A 7,214-nucleotide genomic window follows, 5' to 3' on the forward strand; every position below is an offset into this window, starting at 1 on the left:
CAAGTTGAAAGAGGGCATACTGCCGACATCAGGAAAAGAAAGAAGTTAATCAGGCTTGCTGACAAATCCGATGCAGGTTAGTGTTTTAAAAGAATTATAAACATTCTTTGTGAGAGGTTCTAATCGTTGGTGTGATAATGGGGAAAGCGAGGGCGCGGAGCGCCTGGGCTAGAATGTATGTATTTTTAGAAGTGAAATTGAGTGATTGTTGCACACTGTGAAAAATTGAAAAATTGTATGATTATGTATGGAAATACAGAAGGAAAAAAAAATTGGGGGGGGGGGGGGGCAAGTGCCCCCCCCCCCTTGCTGGGTACGCCGTAAGGCCATGGCGATAAGGGCTGAACACTCGTTATGGAAATTCCATGATATATTATATAGACCTATATATACAACCTGCAAATTGTATCGTGACAGAAATATGCATTACATTGAGCAGGCTGCTGCTATTATGTAAATAAGTTTCAGTCTGTCAGCTTCGGTGAATTCTTGAATATGTGATTCTCTACAAATTATTTAATTGTTATGCAAGTAGCACTATCTCAATTTATAGGGTGGTCAGCAGTTGACGAATATCTGAGCGATGACCTTGCAAGCGATTCTGAGGATGAAAAACGTATCAGGCAGGCACAGACAAGGGCGGCGAGAAAACGCAAATCGTCTCGGAACATCCCAGCCGCCAAGGGCAAACCTCCGAAGAGTGATGGATATAGGACTGCAAGCCCTTCTTCTGGTCACTTTTTTCGCGGCTTTAGCGGAAAAAGTAGATACGCTTATGGGGGTACCGGAAACTCCCCCACCCTTGGTTGGCGAGGGGCCAGCAGTGGGCCAAAGTCGACAGATTTCTGCTTCGCGTGCGGAAAGCAAGGGCACTGGAGAAGGGGGTGTCCAGGGGCCGGTAACCAAGGTCCCCCGATCAGGGATAACATCGCGCAGCAACGCTAATGGTCCTGCTTCTATGGAACAAAATGAGCAAGGTAAATTAGTTTGATCGTTTAATCCGTTGACTACGATGCACGAGTTATCTCGTGATAGCCGTTCTCCACTCAGATACTAAGCATGAGTTATCTCGTGGAAAAAGGAGCCCTTGAATGCACACTTTAAAACCTAGAAATTCACATATAGTGGAATGTTAATCTGACTGAAAATAACATTCAATAATTAATGAATCAAGGGAACTGACATAGACTTCCTTGGGGTAACACCTTAGATATTAGAAGTGAAAATGGGGTGGAAAATCAAACAGCCGAGTCCGCCCTGTTAATGCGGCTGTATCGAGCGAGACTCGCGTATTCAACTAGACCGTAAGCAACGGGATAACTGTGTTCTCAACATGATTGCGATGAAGAACAATGAGATGATAGTGTATGAGAGAGGTCAGAGGAATAATTAAGAATGTTGTCATCAATGATGAATGGATAATGTAGTCTACTTCTTGTTGGAAGCGGGCATAACCAACTCGTGAGCTAGTACTTCTGATCTGAGTTCTCTTGGGATTTTACCACGTACAGGCGTTCGGTATGACACGCTGCATGGCGATGGCGCCAAGTTAATCCAGTCTTCCCTGAAAGATGAGTTGGAAACAGCTTCCGGTACTTCTCGAGATATTTCGGAGACAGACTTTAACTGCCCTAGCGGAGCTAGCAGTATCGCTTTTGCTGAAAGTGAACGGTTCGAAGAAGAATTTTACTTAAACAATTACTTTGAATATGAGCAAGGTAGCTCAGAACCGATAGTCAAAGGAAGACTAAAGGCGTCAATACAATTTTGGAAAAACATTGGTGCATCTCAATTTGTGTTAGATACCATTGAACACGGTTATATGTTACCGTTATTGCAGACTCCTCCCCGACTAGAATCAAGAAACAATAGATCTGCCTTGTCTCACCCTGAATTTGTCAATGAAGCTGTTCTTGATCTATTCAAGAAAAAACTAATTGTTGAGTCTTTTGTTGCACCTCATGTTGTTAACCCCCTTTCAGTGTCAATTCAAAGCTCTGGTAAAAAGAGACTGATTTTTGATTTACGTTTAGTTAATAAATATTTGTGGAAGGACAAAGTTAAAATTGAGGATTGGAATATAGCACTTACTTACTTTAAAAAGGGGGATTTTATGTTTTCATTTGACCTTAAGTCAGGTTTTCATCATTTTGATATTTTTCAGGACCATACCCGCTTTTTAGGATTTAGTTGGGATTTTGGTAATGGTCCTAGATATTATACTTTTCGAGTATTGCCGTTTGGCTTGTCCACAGCTCCGTACGTCTTTACAAAATGCCTCAAACCGATTGTTAACCATTGGCGAAGTAAAGGGATATTCATTGTTTTGTATTTAGATGATGGTTGGGGTTGTGCTGCTTCGTTTGATACATGCGAAGCCGTGGCCAAGGCAGTGAAAGATGACATATTAAAAGCAGGTTTGGTACCTAATGTCGAGAAATCGCAGTGGATCCCAGTCCAATGTTTGGATTGGCTTGGCTTAACATGGGATAGCAGTATTGGTTGTCTAAAGATTACCAAGAGGAGGATGAAGGACCTGGAGTCATGTTTGGACACTTTTCAGACACGTTTGCCAAAAGTTTCAGCAAGAAAATAGCGGCTATCGCTGGAAAGATCAATTCTCTTTACCCAGTAGTGGGTGCTTTAACTCAGTTAAAAACTAGATTTATGCATTATGAAATCATTCGTAGAGACCATCGGGATAAAGAGTACAATATAGACAGTGACAACAACCTGATTGCCGAGTTATTTTTCTGGAAGGAAAATCTTGTCATCCTTAATGAACGCATGTTGTTTGAGTATTCTATTCCACAGACCATTGTATACTCTGATGCCAGTAAGTCAGGCTGTGGAGCCTGGATTGGTGAGTGTGCTGGCATGAAAATGGCAAGAAACTGGACTAAAGTAGAAATGTCGAAAAGCTCCACTTGGAGAGAACTTATGGCGCTAAGTTTGGCGTTGAAATCATTTGCACCCTACTTGCGAAGTAAGGTTGCGAAAATAATTACAGACAATAGAGGTGTAGTCTCTATCGTGGAGAAGGGTAGCATGATTGCAGAATTGCACGAGCTTAGCTTGGACATTTTTAATTTTTGCAGAAAAAGTAGGATCACTTTACAGGTTCACTGGGTTCCCAGAGAGGAGAACCGTTGTGCAGATGCACTTAGTCGGATTATTGATTTCGATGACTGGGGAGTTTCTGTTGAATTCTTTAAAATTTTGGATGAGTTGTGGGGGCCCCATACTGTTGACAGGTTCGCAGATGATTCTAATTTCAAATTACCAACGTTTAATTCTAAATATTGGTGTCCTAATACGGATGCAGTAGACGCGTTTTCGTGCGATTGGGCGGGCGAGAATAATTGGCTGGTGCCCCCTATCGATAGTATTGGGCAAGTTTTGAATCACGTTAGAGTGTGTTCCGCTATGGGAACTCTAGTTGGGCCATATTGGCCTTCTGCCCCATTTTGGCCCCTTTTGTTTTCGGAGAATAGAGAATCTCGTTTATTAATATCGCGTGTAGTAAAGATTGATAATCCTGAAGGAGTTTTCGTTCAAGGCAGAAATAGGAATTCTATATTTGGGACAAAGAAATTCCAAAGTCCAGTGTTATGTCTACGATTGAATGGGGTGGCGAGCGGCAAATGAAAATTCTGCATAATTTCATAACGTATCAGTCGTAGGACTATATTATGGCATCAGCCGCCTGGCTATGGAATCAGCCGCATGGCTATGGAATCAGCCGCATGGCTGTGGAATCTGCCGCAGGGCTGAATGAAAGCTATGTAGCTTTCTTTCCGCGGGTTGATGAATTTTTATGCTGCGTCTGGCAGCGGCGAATGAAATTCATCTAAAATTTTAGCCTTTGGGGTCTATACACCATGTTGTTTAGGTGTCGAATGTATAGCATGTCTTGTAATGACCACACAGGATAGGTGTAAGTTGTGCTATTCCTCTTTTTATGTTCCCCCCAGATTTTCGCCACAGGACGAATATGGTAAAACATTGACCAAGCTTTTGGCAGCTTCAAGAGCTGATAACACGGTGTATAAATACAAGAGAGCTTGGTTAGCCTGGGAAGAATGGTGTACGCAATTTAAGGTAAATTCAGCTCTGGCTGAACCAGAAGACATTAGTCGATACCTCTTTCATTTATACCAAAGTGGTGCTCCTTACTCCAGGATGGAGTCGGCCTTTTACGCTATAAAATGGCATTATGACTGTAATCCCAAGGTACATATTAACCCGTGTGATCGGAAGTTTCTACACATTGTACTTCAAGGATTGAAGAAGCTGCTGTATAAACCAATTGTAAAAAAGGAACCTACTACACCAGAAATTTTGAAGGCAGTTGTAGAGAAATATAGTTCTTCCACTAGTTTAGTGGATATTCGTTTATGTGCCATGATACTGATTGCATATGCTGGATTTCTACGATATGACGAACTGATAAATATTCGTAGGTGCGATCTTGATATGTAGGTTTCCCATGTGAACATTTTCATTATGAAAAGTAAAACTGATATCTATAGACAAGGAGCATGGGTCCTCATAGGTGCTACTAATACACCAACCTGTCCGGTTTCGGCTTTGCGGAAGTATTTGTTAGCTGCGGAGTTAGATGATCCAGCTGATGAGAAATTTCTTTTCAGACCCGTCAATTATTGTAACTCCAAAGAATCCTACAAATTAAGGGATGGACAATTGTCATACACGAGGTGTTTGGATCTGTTACGGGATGCCCTGTCAGCAGTGGGTTTAGAACCGAAAAAGTTCGGCATGCACAGCCTTCGAAGCGGCGGTGCTACAGCGGCCGCAAAATTTGGAGTCCCAGATAGACTGTTTAAGAAGCATGGTAGATGGCGTTCAGAAACTGCCAAGGATGGATACATTAAGGATAGTATGAATGATCGTCTCTCGGTATCTTTGAATTTGGGCCTCTAAAACATTGCGTATGGTTATAACGTTGATTGTATATGACAACGTTAGTAAGCAAATAAACTGCCTTGTTTATTCTGCACTATTATGAAGCATGTGAGATATTACTGACACATTGTTTATGGAATGAAACTTGGATTAAAATCTCCTAAATGAAATTGTAGGCGTTTTGTTTCCTTGTTACCCGTTCTTTAATTGACTGAGAGGGGAGGGCATAGGAATAGCCCTGTCTTGCCGTCGAAGCTTGGTGCTCCCCTTGGATTCAGGTATTATGTATATATTATGTTCTCTTGCAGGTTATGCGTTAGGGAAGGGAGGCGGGATTGAAAATAATTTATTCACGTTTGAGTAGCGAATTAGGGAATAAATATATTTTCAATTGTTAGCTGAGCTAACCTATAAGCATAAGAATGTTGACAGTTGCCGGGTTCGAAGCTTTCGCAGGCGGAGAGAGCTGTGGAGCTCACTGACCTAGTTCGACACGCAGCAGAACGGACGTCTTATTCAGAGACGGAATTGCGACGTCCATCACTGGTATTGTCGGGACGGCCTGCAAGCTCAAGATAGAGGACCATATGACCAGGACGAAACAGCTGTCGGGATAAGAGCATCGGGAGGCGGTATTGGTTCCGGCATGTCAAGAAGCAGTTCGTGAGGGTGGTTTCCAGGCGCGTACGTAAGTCATCAGTTCTCTCCGTCCGTTCTGTCTTGCCGTCGAAGCTTGGTGCTCCCCTTGGATTCAGGTATTATGTATATATTATGTTCTCTTGCAGGTTATGCGTTAGGGAAGGGAGGCGGGATTGAAAATAATTTATTCACGTTTGAGTAGCGAATTAGGGAATAAAACAACTGTCCATCACCCTTCTTGTCCTCTTGTTCTCACTAGACTGACTTCTGTACGGAACTTTGAACATGCTAACCTCTGAAGACTTATACGAGTATTACGTAATAGAATTCCTAAATTATACAAGTAATAACAAGTATAATTAGAATTCTATTAGTAATAATGAAATATAAGTCGAAGAGGTTCCCACCCAGCATCTCTTATAATCGATACTCTCCAGTTCTGAACCCTCCCTTTCCAACACTGTACAGAAGTCAAAACTGCTGGGCCCTACTGTATGCTGATGCTCTGTATAATTGCTTGACATGAGATGTCCATACGTATGAGAATGCTCCTTATAGTCCATGGGCCAAGAGCCGAAAAATGGGTTGTTGGTACCACCCGAGGTGGCAAAACCTTTTTGGTGTCATTTTGTTTGTCGGACATAGATACGCTTATCAAGCTATGATAGCATTTCCAAATGAGTAGCTTAGTCATAATAAATGAATTTTTAACCAATTTGGTCTCGTTTTTATATCCCTATACTTCTGAATCGAAACTAACCGCTATACAAATACGAGCACTGCCTTCTGTATGTCCACAGGTGTTCTGTTGTAAACGCGGTGCGCTTAGTCTTTATTCAAGGCAGCGAAGGGAATATCCAAAGGGTTATGATGTCCACAGCTGTCACGCGGTGCGCTTAGTCTTTATCTAGAACAATGTACCGTTATCATATCTAAAGTTCCTAATAAAAGGGATTATCTATACTGTTTTTATACCACCCTCTCAACAAATACATCAGTTTTAAACAAAAATAACTCTGTTCATTTACAACATTATTGATCATAATGTATTGTAGTGTACCGGTACATTGTTTTTGCATAATCTTTCATTGTTGGATGGAAATAAAGCGACATTGGCGTGGTATTAGCGTTTTCAACGTAGCGTTTTAACCGGAAAATGATAAATAATTGAAAAAGACGCTAAATATTCCCTTCGCTGCCTTGAATAAAGACTAAGCGCACCTTTTTTACAACAGAACACCTGTGAACATACAGAAGACATACAGAAGACAGTGCTCGGTTGGTCTAGATTCAGAAGTACAGGGATATAACAACGAAACCAAATTGGTTTAAAATTCATTTACTATGACTAAGCTACTGGAAATGCTATCATAGCTTGATAAACAAAATGACACCAAAAAGGTATTGCCACCTCAGATGGTACCAATATCTGGCCTGGCCCATGGACTATTACCTTTGGAACAGCAATGATTGTGCTTTATTTATTGCTTGTTTGTAGGATCAGAAGGACCAGTGAGCTAATTGTCTGCATTGCACCCAATACTGGTGCTGCTGCAGCTGCAGCTTACTGTCCTGTCTAAAGCCTTCTCTTTGAAAAGATGTTTGCTGCTCACTGACGCAGGTATTTATAGCCAACTGGGACTGCTTGG

At 41.7% G+C, this 7,214-nt stretch overlaps 1 pseudogene; it reads left to right on the top strand.

Annotated features, from left to right (window-relative positions):
• The first annotated feature begins 775 nt into the window (after positions 1-775).
• On the top strand, positions 776-5,174 carry LOC139724888 (integrase/recombinase xerD homolog; annotated as a pseudogene).
• The last annotated feature ends 2,040 nt before the right edge of the window (positions 5,175-7,214 follow it).

The sequence above is a fragment of the Diadema antillarum genome, unplaced genomic scaffold (assembly GCF_040938485.1).
Source record: "Diadema antillarum isolate AM-2024a unplaced genomic scaffold, OU_Dant_1.0 seq00000002_RagTag, whole genome shotgun sequence".
NCBI lineage: Eukaryota > Metazoa > Echinodermata > Echinoidea > Diadematoida > Diadematidae > Diadema > Diadema antillarum.